Below are 19,340 nucleotides of genomic sequence, written 5' to 3' on the forward strand. Positions count from 1 at the left end.
AACCACATTTCAACATAGGAAAATAGCCTTGTGCTTTCAGCATTAAGCATTTTTTATACTTATTACTTTAGAGGTAATTTTGCTGTGGAATAGTTGTCAACACTTTCGTTTACATGTTTGTGCAATATATCAGTAAGTGAAATAGGTTTTCTCGTATTTTTGCTATATTTTCCTGTAGACACAGTCGGTTAATGTTTGGAGACGGCATATAGGAGGATCATAGAATTTTAAAAATATCGGTACATCTTTCCGTGATTTTTGGAAAGGGCCATCAGACGTGCAAAACTGATACATTCTGTTTGATGATGGATAATTTGGAGTACTTTCAAAGTAGCTCTACAGCTCTTAGTAGAGAAAAAAAATATGATTAAGGTTTCATGTATCGTCGTGCACTGTCATTGCAATGTGACGAGTGATATCTGAAGAGGCACACAGCGCGCCTGTGACTATCGATACAAAGCGAAGGAATCCAAGGGCAGCCACAGGTACAGACTGTGGGCGGTCAGGCAAACATCCGGTCCGTAGAGCGACGCCTAGACAGACTCATCCAGTTCCGATACGACCGGCAGGACAGCCCGTGGTTGCTTTCTTCAGCGAATCGTCTGAGCTCACAACTTATGACTGAGTGCAATTTCGGTTCGGATACGAATATTCGTGTTGAAACAGGTATATGAGTTTGGCCGCCGGTTAAGTAGATATCGAAAGTTCTAACAAATCACATCGGTGGTAAAATGTTAAGTTCGGTATTTCAGTCAAGCGTTTTTAATCGACTTTGATTCAGTTTATAGGTCGTTATCTTGTCATAAAGAATCTCATTCGTTCCCAGAGTTTACTCGCCCTACTGAGTCCTCCTTTTCATCATTTGGCAAGTTTATTCCATATTTTAATATAAGTTTAGGGCCCGAATATCCTTCCTGTTGCCACAGTGATGAACTAACCTAGCTGAAGCTGTGTTCTGTGACGTTTTCTGCTGTACTGTGCCCTCCTGTTATGTATGCGGCATAGTATTGTCGTATCTTTCCACTGAAATGATGCTAAGCTTGTGACTCCGGCCACACTTTTCGATGCCAGAAGGCGGGAAAGACTGTAGGGTTCCTGCTGAAGGGAGAGATGCAACAAAAAGAATTTTTGTGCATAACTGTAAATCATCTTAAAATCTGAGATACGCCGAACGATTATATCACAACAAACATCTTCCGTGTTTTAACTTCAACAAAGTCATGATCAAAATTGCTGTGTAATGAATGATGTGAGGTTTAGTTCTAGACGCTTGACGCTTTTTCTTTGTTTGCAAATGGTTGAAACTTTCAACTAAAGATGACATGTAGCTGCCGGCCGCGGTGGCCGAGCGGTTCTAGGCGCTTCAGTCAGGAACCACGCGACTGATAAGGTCGCAGGTTCGAATCCTGCCTCGGGCATGGATGTGCGTGATGTCCTTACGTTAGTTACGTTTAAGTAGTTCTAAGTTCTAGGGGACTGATGACCTTAGATGTTAAGTTTCATAGTGCTCAGAGCCATTTCAACCAATTTTGACATGTAGCAGCGCCAACACATATGGTTATTGTTTCATTTCGTTCCGCAGCTAATGCTAAAATCTAGAAGACTGTTGCTTACTTTTCTCATTCGTTTGCTTGCGCTTACTGTGTCGTTGCAGTAAACAAAGCAATAAAAGGAAATAAAAAAAAGCAGAAAAGACATGCAAATTTAAGTGGACAGTAGAGCCTTTTTCATAATCCCCGGAATTTCACAATTGTTTATATGCTAAAATAACAATTTCAAACGAGGTGCAATATGTGAGTCAGACAATGACTGTTGCATATATTTGGAGAAACTAGTTCAGAACATAGCTATAGTGGTCTGCACATGACATGTATCAAGTACACTCCAGTAGATATATGTAAATGTCGGCTATTAGCTTTCAAGCAGGGATGTTGTGAATGGTTCATGCTTGTATGATACATTTATAATGAGGATACTGTTCGTTGCATGCCTGTTATCCATGAGGCAGTTTTGATTTGCACAACACTGTGTTCAAGTAAATATTTCTTGACAAAAAAATACAACGTATTACACGCAGTACGTCATATACTGCGATTTTGCCTCGTTTATAAAAGGGAAATCACGAAAGCATTGCAGTAAGAAACTTTCCAGGAGGAAACAGTCTAATGTCCTGTCTTCAGCCCGGAGGAGCATGGTTTCTTTACTTGTTAATGGTTTGTTTTAGCTCGATTCTTTCAGATTTCGTTAACGAAAACTGATCAGTAATTGTGACGTGTGACCTGCAACCTTGATTTTTGCTTGTAGAAAGGACATTGCCGACATATTTTGGCTATCTCGTCCGCTGCTGTTGCTGAGCATTCCAAATGACCAGTTTAAAACTACTTGCAGCAACACTTGATGCATGACCTCGCTATCGTACCAGGAACTCGAATCCTATCGCTGTCGCTACTGGTTACGACAGCAGCGCGAAAATTGCGGCTTATTCTCACAAAAGATAATATCCAACTCATTTTTCTTATATTTCTTTTTGTTTCTGGTGATTCGAACTTCAAGCTATTGCTCTCCTGTAGCAATACATGAAGTAGTTTAGCTCACTTCCTTATTAGAGGCGGCTAAATACACTGCTCTGCAAAACTGAAGGACGGGTAGATAAAGTAACGTAACATGTTAACAACTACGTGGAAATGAATGAAAGTGCGGAGGCACGTTGCCGGAGTTGTCGCAACTTCGTACAGAAAGCTGGACGCGACATGGCGTGATGTCAGCGTGACTACAGCGCCCCACAAAAAAGACAGCACGCGTCAATCAGAGAGCAGCTACGGCGTCTTATGGTTGTCGTCTTCATAACAAAATGGCCCGGGGACATCATCTGGGTGACTACACAGAGGGAAGACCCATCGGAAAATTTGGAGAAAGACGAAGTGTGACGAGTGTAGCGCAAGCTCCGTTCCGAATCACAGGCACTGCAGCCCTAAGGAGAAGAGGCGGTGACCACGATAAACTACAGCAGCAGATGCTCGTTACATTGTGCAACAGGCAAGTAGGGACCCACGCCAAACAGCGAGTGTAATTGCAACAACCACATTTAACAGGAATCCAAGGCACGCAATTTCACGGTCCACAGTGGCCGCTGCATGGGAGTGGTCTCCTTCCCTTTAAAATGGTTCAAAAAAATGTTCAAATGTGTGTGAAATCTTATGGGACTTAACTGCTAAGGTCCTCAGTCCCTAAGCTTACACACTACTTAACCTAAATTATCCTAAGGACAAACACACACACTCATACACGATGGAGGATTCGAACCTCCGCCGGGATCAGCCGCACGGTTCACGACAGTGGCGCCCCAGACCGCTCGGCTAATCCCGCGCGGCTCAAATGATTCAAATGGCTCTAAGCACTATGGGACTTAACATCTGAGGTCATCAGTCCCCGAGACTAAGAACTACTTAAATCTAACTAACCTAAGGACATCACACACATCCATGCCCGAGGCAGGATTCGAACCGGCGACCGTAGCAGCAGCGCGGCTACGGACTGAAGCGCCTAGAACCGCTCGGCCACAACGGTCGGCCCTTCCCTTTCGACCAATACATTGTGTTCCGTTGACATCCGCACCATTCGCGGCATCGTTTATTATGGTGCCAAGAGCTTAGGAAATGGACCACCGAGGACTGGGATCGCATGCTCTTCTCTGATGAGAACAGATTCAGTCTGAGTAGTGATTCTAGACGTACCCTCACGTAGCGAGACGTGGGAACACGTAATTCACCCAGGAACGTTGCCGAACATGATCGTTTTGGTGGTTCAATTGTAATGGTGTAGTCTGAGCAGTGATTCTGAATGTACCCTCATAAGGCGGAGGTGGGAACACTTTTAGTCACCCAGGAAAATTGCCGAAAATGATCGTTTGGTAGTCCAGTTGTTATGGCGTAGGGAGGCATGCTGCGGTATGGGCGTACTGGCCTCCAAATCTTTGAACACGGTAGACTCAATGGTCAAAGCTATTGTGACACTGTACTGCATCCACATGTGGATCTTTTCAGGGGTGTTTTCGGCCCTGACTTCATTTTTATGGATGGCAATTGGTGATCGCATTCAACAGCGCTGGTGAAGGGGCTCTTGAAACGAGAGGATATTCAGAGACTGGACCGATCTATATTGTTCCCCCGACTTAAATCCCATGGAGCACATGTAGGATGGGGTGATGAGACCTACTGCTGCACGTGAACACCCACCAACGAGAGTCGAGCAGTTGTCAGCTGTGCTGGTGGAGGAATGGAACGCCGGCTGCTGTGGCCGTGCAGTTCTAGGCGCTTCAGTCCGGAACCGTGCTGCTGCTACGGTCGCAGGTCGCAGGTTAGAATCCTGTCTCGGGCATGGGTGTGTGTGATGTCCTTAGGTTAGTTAGGTTTAAGTAGTTCTAAGTCTAGGGGACTGATGACCTCAGATGTTAAGTCCCATAGTGCTTAGAGCAATTTCAACCGTTTGACCTGAGGAATGGAACGCCCTGCCACAAGACCTTACCAGCCTTGTGATCATCATGGGACACGTTGTAAAGCATGCACTGCTGTTCGTGGTGATCACACACCCTACTGACAACAATGTTCTGCCTTGCGTTATGTCCACAGGACCATTGTAAATCGCGATGATTTCTGTGTAATAATTGTCTTTGAATAAAAGTGTAATTTCTGTTCGTCTCATTAAGTATTTCTTTCAGTATCTTTTGTACTATATTGTAGCAGTTGTTCCTATGTATGGTTCAAGTTCCATCGTGCTACATTACTTAGCAATGACACATCATGCGAAAGTTACTTTCGTTTTACACGCCAGTGTATACTGCAGTGGTCAAAGTATGAGCAGCAGCGCGATAGGTCCAGAATGACGCCCGTCGGCAATAAGCAAATTTAAAGCGAGGTAAGCCGTGCGCCCCACCTGTCTGTGAAGCGTGTACAGTTTGTTCTGCGTGCTAGCATATTTTAGCTGCTTGTGTATCGCATTTTCTGGGGCGGAAATTTGGGATGAAGTCAGAATTTCCCTAAACGAGTGTAGAAAACCACCTAAAACCACAGGCGGACTGGTCGGTGTCCCACACCAACACCCATTAATCCACTGCGCTGATTACACGCTGCTCTGGCTGACCTCTCTACCTTGCAAGTTGGCATCCTGTGCGCTGAGCTATACGAGCAGGTAATGAATACATTGTACAGCCGATAATCACTAGGCACGTTCCGATATACCCTGTTTGCCGATGATACCACAATTCTAATTGACGATTTGGTTGATCATGATCTTGAACAAACTACAAATACTGTTTTTAATGACATCTTAAATTGGTTCTCCTCAAATGGTCTCTCACTCAATGCAGATAAAGCTCATTATATGAGGTTCCATACATCACAAAGTAATCTCGATGAAATTAACATAAAATGTAGAGATCAACCAATACAGAAAGTTGAAGATACAAAATTCCTGGGTGCTTACATAGACAATAAATGTAATTGGTCAGTTCACACTCTTCATGTATGTAAAAAACTTAGCTCGGCAACATTTGCGTTACGGGTAATTTCTTCAGTGGTTGAAGTTGACACCATTAAGGTTGCCTACTTTGGCTACTTCCACTCATTGATGTCATATGTTATCATATTCTGGGGGAACCAACCACTTGTAAAAAAAGTTTTCAGCATCCAAAAAAAAGCAATCAGAATAATGTGTGGGGTTCATCAAAGACACTATTGCAGGCACTTGTTTCGGAAGATAGGTATCCTAACAACTGCCTCACAGTATATTTTTTCCTTGCTGACCTTTGTGAGCAAAAATTATTCTATCTACCAAGACAACAGTAAATTCCATGGCTATAACACCAGAAACAAAAACAATCTACATTTCGAAATGGAACGTCTCACTCTGGTACAAAAGGGAGTTTACTACTCCAGCATTAAGCTGTTCAATGCTCTACCACTACACATCAAATGTGTTCATACAGAACTGCCAAAATTTAAACAAGTTCTCAAAGATTACCTGACAGAGAAATCTTTTTGTACTGTGGATGAATATCTGAAAGAAAATGTATACCATCACTAAACTTATTGTGTCTAGAAGTAGTTCAATTGATTTTATTGTGCATTTGGGCATTAGCACACTTTTTGTAACAACAAATTGGCTGTACCTGTATTTACTCTTGTAGGCCTAATATCTGATTTAACTTTGTGCTCTTATCTTTAACCTTTATTTGAAACTCCTTTTTCTGTTAAATGGTTGTTATGTTATCTAGCTGACATTGTATCTATTACCGTATTTATAGTATGTCTTACTTAAACTATGTACAATTTGACATTGAATTGCTCTTGTATTTGTTGTAAGTTTAAATTGAAACCTGTACAATTTGACACGTTCCATATCCTTGTGATTGACTCACTAACTGGATCTACAGAACAAGAAATGAATAAATAAAATAAATAAATAAAAAATAGTTAATACTTTAGGAGAAGTTATCTCGTATGGACGGACCTAAAAATATTGTGCAACACTGGCAACCGAGAATTCAAACGAAGACGACCCGTCCTGGTTAATGACAGAACTTCTGCTTTGCTGCTGGGCTTGTTAGACGTGTGCCACATTTTAATGGCTATGACGTCGTTGTATTTCGCAAGTTTCGCTCCGGACTCTCCGCGCTACAGTGAATCAACGACCCGGCGTTCAAACAATGACGCACGCGACGTTTTTTCCTGGCGCAGTGCACAAATTTGCGCCTCGACGTGAAATTTGCTTTGTGCCGCTTCTTGGATGGCGTGAAAGGTTACTACGGCACGAGTGCCACGTCGTGTGTTTGTTTCACAGTACGTCTCGTTCCAGAGCAGTTGCTACTGACGTGCAACTACTTTGTGTATGCAGACGCACACCGTCGCGTCTTAGAACTTGCGAGTTTCTTCACACGTTTTCAGAAAATGAGCTCCCTGTGAAGCGCGCAGTCTTTACCAATGTGTGTGCAAAACTTTGTTTGGTTTTTAAGATCGTTATTATTCGAATTAATGGAAGTGCAATATGGATTCGATCATTTTCATTAAGATTCACACCCCAGCAATCTGTTTTGTATCGTTTTCTTCTTGTACTGTTTCACGTGTCGTCAACAGTATTTATTTATTCTTGTTGCTGTTACTGCAGGAAATAAATCCCCACTTACTAAGTGTAGTTTAGGAGAAGGCGCACATACATGAGTACGAACTATTGTGACGGGAAAAACTCCAGATGGACAAATACACTATGTGATCAAAAGTATCCGGACACCTTGCTGAAAATGACTTACAAGTTCGTGGCGCCCTCATCGGTAATGCTGGAATTCAATGTGGTGTTGGCCCACCCTTAATCTTGATGACAGCTTCCACTCTCGCAGGCATACGTTCAATCAGATGCTGGAACGTTTCTTGGGGAATGGCAGACCGTTCTTCACGGAGTGCTGCACTGAGCAGAGGTATCGATGTCGGTCGGTGAGGCCTGGCACTAAGTCGGCGTTCCAAAACATCCCAAAGGTGTTCTGTAGGATTCACGTCAGGACTTCGTGCAGGCCAGTCCATTACCGGGATGGTATTGTCGTGTAACCACTCCGCCACAGGCCGTGCATTATGAATAGGTGCTCGATTGTGTTGAAAGACGCAATCGCTAACCCCGAATTGCTCTTCAACAGCGGGAAGGAAGAAGGTGCTTAAAATATCAATGTAGGCCTGTGATGTGATACTGCCACGCAAAACAACAAGAGGTGCAAGCCTCTTCAATGAGAAACACGACCACACCATAACACCACCGCCTCCGAAATTTACTGTTGACATTACACACGCTGGCAGATGACGCTCACCGGGCATTCGCCATACCCACACCCTTCCGTCGGATCGCCACCTTGTGTACAGTGATTCGTCTCTCTACACAACGTTTCCCACTGTTCAATCGTCCAATGTTTACTCTCCTTACAGCAAGCGAGGGGTCGTTTGGCATTTACCGGAGTGATGTGTGGCTTATGAGCAGCCGCTCGACCATGAAATCCAAGTTTTCTCACCTCCCGCCTAACTGTCATAGTTCTTGCAGCGGATCCTGATGCAGTTTGGAATTCCTATGTGATGACCTGGATAGATGTCTGCCTATTACACATTACGACCCTCTTCAACTGTCGGCGCTCTCTGTCGGTCAACAGACGAGGTCAGCCTGTACGCTTTTGTGCTATACGTGTCCCTTCACGTTTCCTCTTCACTATTACATCGGAAACAGTGGACCTATGGGTGTGTAAGAGTGTGGAAATCTCGCGTACAGACGTATGACACAAGTGACACCCAATCACCTGACCACGTTGGAAGTCCGTGAGTTCCGCGGAGCGCCCCATTCTGCTCTCTCACTATGTCTAATGATTATTTAGGTCGCTGATATGGAGTACCTGGCAGTATGTGGCAGCTCAATGGACTAATAAGGAAACTTATATTTTTGGGGGTGTCCGGATACTTTTCATCACATAGTATACATTAACCTTGACGGTTTTCGATCTACAGTTACTTGAATCTCACGCCATTTGTCATAAGGTCTACTTGAATTTGCTCGTTATTGCACGATTTGTAGGATTTCTGCATGTACATGTACCGGGTGGTTGCAGCGTCTCCTCGAAGTCTCCGGTGCTCTTACTGAAATCAAACTGTGAAAGCGTTTGTTGATAATAAAGCAACATTATGCCTTTCTCATTTGTTTGACTTTCCCTACACATGTACTGCTCTTAATCCACCACATACGGAAACACATCTATCGTCTTTCTTCTACTCGCAGGGCAAGATTTGCAGCTGGTGGTCAAAACTGAAAATAATTTTTTTTTCCAGCATTAACGCATTAGAATATCTACCAAGTTTCGCTGCCATATGATAATTACAGCCCACACTGGACTCTGAGAGTAGCTGCACTTTAATTACAACCGCTTGGTACATCTGCATCTATACCCCACAAGCTACCTTGTGGTATCTGGTACACTGAGCACCAGAATCGCTTCCCCCTGTGATTGTTCCAGTCGAGAGTGATCCGCAGGAAGAACGGCTGCTGATAAGCATTCGTGTGAGCTCGATTCTGATTTTACTTTCATGGTTTTTCCGTGAGATATACGTAGGAGAAAATAATGTTCTGGATGACTCGTCTGGGAACGTAAGGTCTCGGAATTTTAGCAGTAAATAGCACCTGATGCCAAAGCCTCTTTTGCAGCCTCCACCACTGGAGTTGGTTGAGTACCTCGTGGTTACGTAATGAACCTATAACAAAAGTGCTGCTCTTCTTTGGATCTTCTCTATTACCTCTATACATCCTATTTGGTACGTATTCCATACTGATGTGAATTATTCTGATTTTTGTCAAACGAGAGGTTTTTAAGCTAACTTCTTCGTGCGAGGGCTACGCTACCCAAGGGTTCTTTCGCTTAATCTCAGTCAGTATAGCGCGTACTTTCATGTGGTCGCTGCACTTTAAATCGCTCCGTGTGCATACTCATGAAAACCACACATTCCAAGTTGCACCACCATACAGCGATACCACCAGAGGTGGTGGTCCAGACTGCTGTACACATCGGTACCTCTAATATCCTGTAGCACGTTCTCTTGCATTGATGCATGCATGTATTCGTCCTGGCATACTATCCACAAGCTCATCAAGGCACCGTTGGTCCAGACCGTCCCACTCCTAAACGGCGATTCGGCCGGAGTGGTTGGTAGGTCAATCGATCCCAGGTAAGTTCGAATGGGTTAATGTCTGGAGAACATGCTGGCCACTCTAGTCGAGCGATGTCGTTATCCTGAAGGAAGTCATTCACAAGATGTGCACGATGGGGGCGCGAATCGTCGTCCATGAAGACGAATGCCTCGCCAATATGCTGCCGATATGGTTGCACTATCGGTCGGAGGATGGCATTCACGTATCGTACAGCCGTTACGGCGGCTTCCATGACCACCGGTGGCGTACGTCGGCCCCACATAACGCCATTCCAAAACAGCAGGGAACCTCCTCTTTGCTGCACTTGCAGGACAGTGTGTCTAAGACGTTTAGCCTGACCGGGTTGCCTCCAAACACGTCTCCGACGATTGTCTGGTTGAAGGCATATGCGATACTCATCGGTGAAGAGAACGTGATGCCAATCCTGAGCGGTCCATTCGGCATGTTGTTGGACCCATCTCTACCGCGCTGCATGGTGTCATAATTGCAAAGATGGACCTCGCCATGGACGTCAGGAGTGAAGCTGCGCATCCTGAAGGCTATTGCACACAGTTTGAGTCGTAACAGTACGTCCTGTGGCTGCACGAGATGCATTATTCAACATGGTGGCGTTGCTGTCAGGGTTCCTCCGAGCCATAATCCGTAGGTTGCGGTCATCCACTGCAATAGTAGCCCTTGGGCGGCCTGAGCGAGGCAAGTCATCGACAATTCCTGTCTATCTCCACCAAAATCTCTTTGGTTCACTCTGAGATGCCTCGACATTCCCCTTGTTGAGAGCCTTTCCTCGTACAAAGTAATAATGCGGACGCGATCGAACCGCGGTATTGACCGTCTAGGCACGGTTGAACTACAAACAACACGAGCCGTGTCCTTCCTGGTGGAACTGATCGGCTGTCGGTCCCATGCCATCTAATAGGCGCTGCTCCTGTATTGTTGTGTACGTCAACGGGACTGTGTCTGTGTTACAGTACCCACAGTCAATGTCTGTCTTCAGGAGTTCTGGGAACTGGGGTGATGCAAAACTTTTTTAAAATTCGCTGCTGGTTAGGAACTCGTACAAGTCACAATATCGGTTACTTCCCTGTTGCTGCTTGTGTCTCGGCCGGCTACTGTTGCCTTGTGCAGCTACATATCTCCGCCAGTCGCCTGTAAATTGCTGGTAATATAGGAGCTTCGAAAACTGATCCAGTGCAATTCAGTTATCGTTCGGTTCGACGATGTGTAGCCGGACAGCAGAGTACTTCAAGCATTGGTAAAATCACCTCTCGATGTATCGATCAATGTATCCTAGGACCGTGATGCAGATTCCCCGGCAAACATCACGCATCAAATATCCGAAGGTCCTACAGGAGTGTTGTACGTATGTTCATTTTTGGAAATGCACCGCTTATAAAATGAAGTTTCTTTAAATATCTTTTCAATGCTGTATTATATCCTTGAGGAAAATTACAGTCCTTTTCCTTCTGTTCTTTTAATACACTCGTCACAATAGCAAAGGAAAATAAAATTGCGTTTAATGGTGGACAACAATGAGTTATAGTTCTCGATGGCATACCGTAACAGAGCGTGTTCGTCACCTGTCTCTGCTTTTTGCTTTAGATTTAGCTCTCCAAAGAGTAACGACAGTCCAAAGAGTAAACATATCTCTCGCATGTGGTACATAGCTGTATTTGAGAATTTATCGTTAAAGTACTAGAGAGTTCGTGTAAATAAAACATACTATACTAACATGTTAGAGTATCTTAAGTTTACTGCCAGGAATATTAGTTCATCGAATTTCTTATGCAAACTGTTAGTAACGACACGGAAATGGAAAATGAAAGAATGCTATACTTAGACATAGTAGTTGGAGTCCATCAGTATTATTATTACACTACTGGCCATTAAAATTGCTACACTAAGAAGAAGTGCAGATGATAAACGGATATTCATTGGACAAATATATTATACTAGAATTGACATGTGATTACATTTTCACGCAATTTGGGTGCATAGATCCTGAGAAATCAGTACCCAGAACAACCACCTCTGGCCGTAATAACGGCCTTGATATGCCTGGGCATTGAGTCGAACAGAGCTTGTATGGTGTGTACAGGTACAGCTGCCCATGCAGCTTCAACACGATACTACAGTTCATCAAGAGTAGTGACGCGTATTGTGACCAGCCAGTTGCTCGCCCACCATTGACCAGACGTTTTCAGTTGGTGAGAGGTCTGGACAATGTGCTGGCCAGGGCAGCAGTCGAACATTTTCTGTATCCAGAAAGACCCGTACAGGACCAGCAAGATGCAGTCGTGGTTATCCTGCTGAAATGTAGGGTTTCGCAGGGCTCGAATGAAGGGTAGAGCCACGGGTCGTAACACATCTGAAATGTAACGTCCACTGTTTAAAGTGCCGTCAATGCGAACAAGAGGTGACCGAGACGTGTAACCAATGCTGCCCCATATCATCACGCCGGGTGATACGCCAGTATGGCGATGGCGAATACACGCTTCCAATGTGCGTTCACCGTGATGTCGCCAATCACGGATGCGACCATCATGATGCTGTAAGCAGAACCTGGATTCATCCGAAAAAGTGACGTTTTGCCATTCGTGCACCCAGGTTCGTCGTTGAGTACGCCGTCGCAGGCGCTCCTGTCTGTGATGCAGCGTCAAGGGTAACCGCAGCCATGGTCTGCGAGCTGAAAGTCCATGCTGCTGCAAACGTCGTCGAACTGTTCGCGCAGATGGTTGTTGTCTTTCAAACGTCGCCATCACTTGACTCAGGGATCGAGACGGGCCACCGGGGTGGACGAGCGGTTCTAGGCGCTACAGTCTGGAACCGCGCGACCGCTACGGTCACAGGCTCGAATCCTGCCTCGGGAATGGATGTGTGTGATGACTTTAGGTTAGTTAGGTTTAAGTAGTTCTAAGTTCTAGGGGAGTGATGGCCTCAGAAGTTAAGTCCCATAGTGCTCAGAGCCATTTGAGCTATTTTGATCGAGACGTGGCTGCACGATCCGTTACAGCCATGTGGATAAGATGCCTGTCATCTTGACTGCTAATGATACGAGGCCGTTGGGATGCAGCACGGCGTTCCGTATTACCCTCCTGAACCCACCGATTCCATATTCTGCTAACAGTCATTGGATCTCGACCAACGCGAGCAGCAATGTCGCGACATGATAAACTGCAACCGCGATAAGCTACAATCCGACCTTTATCAAAGTCGGAAACGTGTTGGTACGCATTTCTCCTTCTTACACGAGGCATCACAACGATGTTTCACCAGGCAAGTCGATCAACTGCTGTTGTGTATGAGAAATCGGTTGGAAACTTTCCTCATGTCAGCACGTTGTAGGTGTCACCACCAGCGCCAGTCTTGTGTGAATGGTCTGAAAAGCTAATCATTTGCATATCACAGCATCTTCTTCCCGTCGGTTAAATTTCGCGTCTGTAACACGTCATCTTCGTGGTGTAGCAATTTTAATGGCCAGTAGTGTACTTATCGGCTTCCTACACCAACCCTTTGTTGTTTGCTATTGTTCTGTCATTCTCTTTTTTCTACAACTAAACCTTGCGGAATAAAAACAAGCGAGGTTCTAAAGCATTAAAGTTGCTGTTCTGTTCACATAAACAATGTATTTAAATTCAATTTTTTCGAGATGGTTAATATCGAATTACATACGAGGGAGGGGGAGGGGAAGAGAAGGAGCGGGCTCTCCGACATCTAGAGCCTACGAGACGCTAAGCGCTTATGTTACTTTGCGTAGGTGGTCGTTGTGCTGGCTGTGCCTGGCGCTAAGCGAGTTGGTCTCCCTGGGAGAAGCTTCGCTGTCTGCTGCGGGGTCGCGGTGTCCGCGGCTCCCACACGCGCTGCTGGCGTCTGGGGCGGCGCTGCTGCAGTTGGCAGCCCTGCAGGCGGGGGCGCCCCGCGCGCCGCGCTGCCTGCCCGCCGGCCTGCTGCTGGTGTACGGGGCTGCGCGCGCCGCCGCTGGCGCCACCTCCTGGGCCGGCGCCGGCCTCGGCCTTCTGCACGTGCGGCCCGCCAGCTCCGCCCTCTCCTCTGCCTTCGCCCTCCTCCTCGCCTACGCTCAGGTAACTCCTATGTCTCTGCACAATCTGCAACCTAAGGCCACTGTATTCAACAGTTCTATTCGAGCTGTATCGAAAGCTTACATATTGTTATGACCACATCCTTCCTACATGTGACAAACGTGCCTCCCACCAGAGAGACATCTTGCGATGAGCTCCGTTGAAAATTCAAACTTCCACTTCCCATTGGTATTTACCTCGAACAATGTAATTCCATTGTACAACGCTCCAGGCAGGTATGTATTTCTAAATATATGGCAATTGAGACTGTTTCCAGTGTTGACCTATGCAAGCTTACCACTTTCTTTTATGATCTGGACTTTAACAAAAATGGCAGCGTACTGTTAATCAGTACACAGGGATAAGTTGTGATCTAAATGACAATAGATTTATTCATTCTTAACATCACAAGACAAAAAAAATGACTAAAAAACCGTCGCACAAACATTTACATTTGACAACCGCTTTCACTAAGATGGGGTCTATGGTGGACAAAGTGATCAGCTGGGGATCGACACACGACACTAACCGGAACACTAATCGCCTTATCTGACTTCATACACGTGAATCCGGATTATGGCACAAAAACTACGTCACCATCAAGGATCTATACTCTACTATTCAAAAAAAGAAAAATATGGTTCGAAAGAACAGTGTCCTGAGAAACACATATTGGAGCCCTATGCCATAACAGCGAATACTTTATCCTCTGCTGGTCAAGGCGGCACCCCATGATGCGTTCGGCGATTGAAGTCATGGATGGCCACAATCTCTTATTAATGGCGTGCGCCCAAAAAGTCCAAGTACACGGTCTCGCCTTCGGTTAATTTGGAATGCAGGTACTTCCCTATGAGCCTCTGAAACCCAGTGGATTCCAGTGTGCAGGTGGACCCATTTGCTGGTCTACCAAACCAATTCGACTCCGTTCCACGACTATGTGTGATGGAATATGTCAAATGTTTAGACGGCCGACTCAAGACAAGTTAGTACACCCACGCATCAGTAGTTGTGTGCATGTTGCTAGAAGCGGTACCTCTGATGGTTCAGAAGGTGACTGGCAGAGGCACTAAGTGGCACAGTAGCAAAGGACACAAGTCTCACTGTTTAGGTAGAGACCTGCAGTTGTTTATTAGCGAAGCGCCAGTACCAGAGTGATCTTCCTCAGCCCAGTAGCAAAAGCCCATTTACATCTTACACTTTCGTGATGACTGGGTGTTGTGTGCTGTTCTTAGGTTAGTTAGGTTTAAGTAGTTCTAAGTTCTAGGGGACTGATGACCATATTGTGTTAAGTCCCATAGTGCTCAGAGCCATTTGAACCATCTTACACTTTCCCCACTTTAGCACAAGCCAATCACGAGCTGGAGCGCGGCATTTGAAGCTTGGAGAGCGCCCCTTGCTCCGAATAAACCGATTTGACCAATCAGAGACTTTAAAGTTAATTGGGAGAAAAGGAAAAAAAGATTGAGCTTCGCAGCCTCTTTCCCATGTGTTTACGCAGTGTCTTTTGCTAACAACATGACCAAGATGGAACTACACCCCACCATAAAAAGCTTGTTATCTCCCCTGTTGCACCCATTTCGAAGTTTCCAAAGAACGGCCATAACTGGCTAAAATCCTTGTACTTTCACAAATATGTTTTGTAACAGAGTCTGGACGACTGGGCGCCAGTGACCTGTCCCACGGAAATTCACCGAACGCTCACAGTTGTCTCGTCGGCTTCCTGCCTAACAAGGGCCCATCCTCTGCTTTATTGCTGGTCTACAGTGCGCTGGCCATTGCAGCGACGACTTCTCGGCGCTGGTCAGTCTACCTGGACCCGGATGCCGACTGACCAGTGCCAACCAACGTGTCTACACAATGAGACCGTGGAACTCGGCCGTCCGGAAATGTTTACACCCAGGTTCCGCAGAAAAAACGCGCTTCCCTCAGCCCACCGTCACCATGGTTTTACTGCAGTCGTATAAAATGGCAACCTGTTCCTTTGAACACAGGTAAAACTTACCGTTATTCCTTCCCTAGAGCATGCAAGCAAGAACATTAACTAATGCCCACCATTTCATCATGATGTATGAAGTCAAATCGTAATAAAGATCATCTTCCCTAGGAACATGAAGTGGCATAGCACCGAATCCGAAGTGAGAGTGCCCTGCAATCTCTCACCTATTCAAACAATATCTAGTGTGTCGCCCTTTAGCTTATATGTCATAAAACAAGACTACAACTATCTTTGTGGCTCCAAAAATGTCGAAATAGCATAGGGAGACACAGGGACTGTATGGAGGATGCATAAGGGATTCCAAGCGAAACTTCTGCAGCATATCCCACTTCTAAAACTTAAACAGCAGGTTAAGTTTCTTATACTCGGTCCTCAAAACCGGTATTTTAATAAACTACACCCTAAAATATAAAAATAATAATTATAACATTATCAAATGTAATAAATATTAATTTTATTAAATTAAGCCATCCTATATCAATAATACTCTCTACTATTTTACAAACCTTTCTTATCGATGTAACGTCAGGGACAATAATAAAATCCTAAAAGTTCGTAAATAACATTTGACAAGCAAAATAAACCAGAAGAACGTAAACCATGACTAATTATTGAAGAAAGAAAACCCAAACAAACCCATCAATTTTTAGTCATTAAACTACCAATAACCATTCTTGTATGAGCAACAGAAGAATAAGCTATTCACAACTTTAAAACAAATTGTTAACGACAAATACCTCTAACAATAACAACACCGCCTGATAAATCTAAAAACAGTTAAAAATAATTAAATCTTAAACCGAAAGAAATAGGTTAATAACCTTTATTACATGAAAAATGTCCGCCCCCGGTAGCTGAGTGGTCAGCGCGACAGAATGTCAATCCTAAGGGCCCGGGTTCGATTCCCGGCTGGCTGGGAGATTTTCTCCACTCAGGGACTGGTTGTTGTGTTGTCCTAATCATCATCATTTCATCCCCACCGACGCGCAAGTCGCCGAAGTGGCGTCAAATCGAAAGACTTGCACCCGGCGAATGGTCTACGCACCGGGAGGCCTTAGTCACACGACATTTTACAAGAAAAATACCATTTCCACCTAACTGTAGGTGGCAACTATTGGGAGGCAAGGCAGATGGATGGTGTGTCAGGAGGCACTCTCCCAGTTTGCCACTTGCCGGTTCCTCAGGGAAGAGGGGGTGATTACCTGAGTACGTCGGTGGCCGCAGTAAAAGAAGAGCGACTTTTAACCATTTATTTCTGCAAGTACACCCCTCCCTTAGCGATGCTACGGAGGTCCTCTGCCGCTGCTTGTCCGTTTGCGCCGCGAGCGCTTACGAAATGGATGCTGCGTCTTCACCCTCTGCACCTGAAGAAGGTGGCGCGTGTGTATGTGGCTTACACACAACGGCCTAGGAGGTCTTCGATCCCCTCCTGTAACTGTGGCTTTCTACTCTCTGAACCGCGATGCCGGTTGTCGTGTGGTCGACAATTACGCCGCCCCTAGCGCGCCGAGCAGGTAGGCCCTGTGACTCCACTGAAGTGTCAGGAACGCTGGTGTCCTGGCCCAAGTCGACACGGAAGACCCCCAGGCCTTCCCATCTGCGTTGGAAGCTGTCAACAGGGCCGAACTCGTGACTGGTGCTTACGGAGAGGAAGGCCTTAACACATTTGTTATACCAACAGACTGGTCCATAACAATATTCAGTACGCTTTCTTGCGCTAGCGACGCGACGCGATGAAGTGCCGCTAAGAACCAGAATGCTTATGTGGTATCAACACGATGGATGTCCAGCACATAATGCCTTGCGTGCACGTCGTGTTCTGAACCGAATGTATCCGCCAGATGGATTGGTCGAGGAGGAACAGTTGCTTGGCCTCCTAGGTCTCCTGATGTAAATCCTCTGGACTTTTTTCATGGGGATGCATTAAAGACGTTGTCTATCGCGATATTCCAACAACTCCAGAGGACATGCAGGAACGTATCGTGCTTGCTTGTAATTCTTATCAGCAGGCAACACTGGAAGCAGTAAATAATTCTTTCATTCAACGAGTGCACCAGTGTATCGGTGTCCAGGGTCACCACTTTGAGCACCTTTGAATGTTCTACTCCTTGGCAGTAGTAGAGTCAAAGTCAAGTTTGGTTTTACTTGGTTTTCATTTGTTTTCCGACAACTCCAGCGAGTTGACGACTTTGTGATGCTGGGTTCAAAGTCAGTGTCGTGTTGTGTAATTAATAACGTTGTGTTTCAGTGAATGGTTGTTGTTGTTGTGGTCTTCAGTCCTGAGACTGGTTTGATGCAGCTCTCCATGCTACTCTATCCTGTGCAAGCTTCTTCATCTCCCAGTACCTACTGCAACCTACATCCTTCTGAATCTGCTTAGTGTATTGATCTCTTGGTCTCCCTCTACGATTTTTACCCTCCACGCTACCCTCCAATGCTAAATTTGTGATCCCTTGATGCCTCAAAACATGTCCTACCAACCGATCCCTTCTTCTAGTCAAGTTATGCCACAAACTTCTCTTCTCCCCAATCCTATTCAATACCTCCTCATTAGTTACGTGATCTACCCACCTTATCTTGAGCATTCTTCTGTAACACCACATTTCGAAAGCTTCTATTCTCTTCTTGTCCAAACTGGTTATCGTCCATGTTTCACTTCCATACATGGCTACACTCCATACAAATACTTTCAGAAACGACTTCCTGACACTTAAATCTATAGTCGATGTTAACAAATTTCTCTTCTTCAGAAACGAGTTCCTTGCCATTGCCAGTCTACATTTTATATCCTCTCTACTTCGACCATCATCAGTTATTTTACTCCCTAAATAGCAAAACTCCTTTACTACTTTAAGTGTCTCATTTCCTAATCTAATCCCCTCAGCATCACCCGATTTAATTTGACTACATTCCATTATCCTCGTTTTGCTTTTGTTGATGTTCATCTTATATCCTCCTTTCAAGACACTGTCCATTCCGTTCAACTGCTCTTCCAAGTCCTTTGCTGTCTCTGACAGAATTACAATGTCATCGGCGAACCTCAAAGTTTTTACTTCTTCTCCATGAATTTTAATACCTACTCCGAATTTTTCTTTTGTTTCCTTTACTGCTTGCTCAATATACAGATTGAATAACATCGGGGAGAGGCTACAACCCTGTCTCACTCCTTTCCCAACCACTGCTTTCCTTTCATGCCCCTCGACTCTTATAACTGCCATCTGGTTTCTGTACAAATTGTAAATAGCCTTTCGCTCCCTGTATTTTACCCCTGCTACCTTCAGAATTTGAAAGAGAGTATTCCAGTTAACGTTGTCAAAAGCTTTCTCTAAGTCTACAAAGGCTAGAAACGTAGGTTTGCCTTTTCTTAATCTTTCTTCTAAGATAAGTCGTAAGGTTAGTATTGCCTCACGTGTTCCAACATTTCTACGGAATCCAAACTGATCTTCCCCGAGGTCCGCTTCTACCAGTTTTTCCATTCGTCTGTAAAGAATTCGCGTTAGTATTTTGCAGCTGTGACTTATTAAACTGATAGTTCGGTAATTTTC

At 45.0% G+C, this 19,340-nt stretch overlaps 1 protein-coding gene across 1 annotated transcript in view; it reads left to right on the top strand.

Annotated features, from left to right (window-relative positions):
- Window positions 1-13,759: 13,759 nt before the first annotated feature.
- Window positions 13,760-19,340, top strand: part of LOC126259407 (ATP-binding cassette sub-family C member Sur) — a 377,896-nt gene continuing 372,315 nt past the window's right edge. Inside the window, exon 1 of the mRNA XM_049956187.1 lies at window positions 13,760-13,802. The gene's annotated coding sequence lies outside the window, so the exon portion shown is untranslated. The remainder of the gene's footprint in view (window positions 13,803-19,340) is intronic.

Source organism: Schistocerca nitens, chromosome 1 (genome assembly GCF_023898315.1).
Source record: "Schistocerca nitens isolate TAMUIC-IGC-003100 chromosome 1, iqSchNite1.1, whole genome shotgun sequence".
Taxonomy (NCBI): Eukaryota; Metazoa; Arthropoda; class Insecta; order Orthoptera; family Acrididae; genus Schistocerca; species Schistocerca nitens.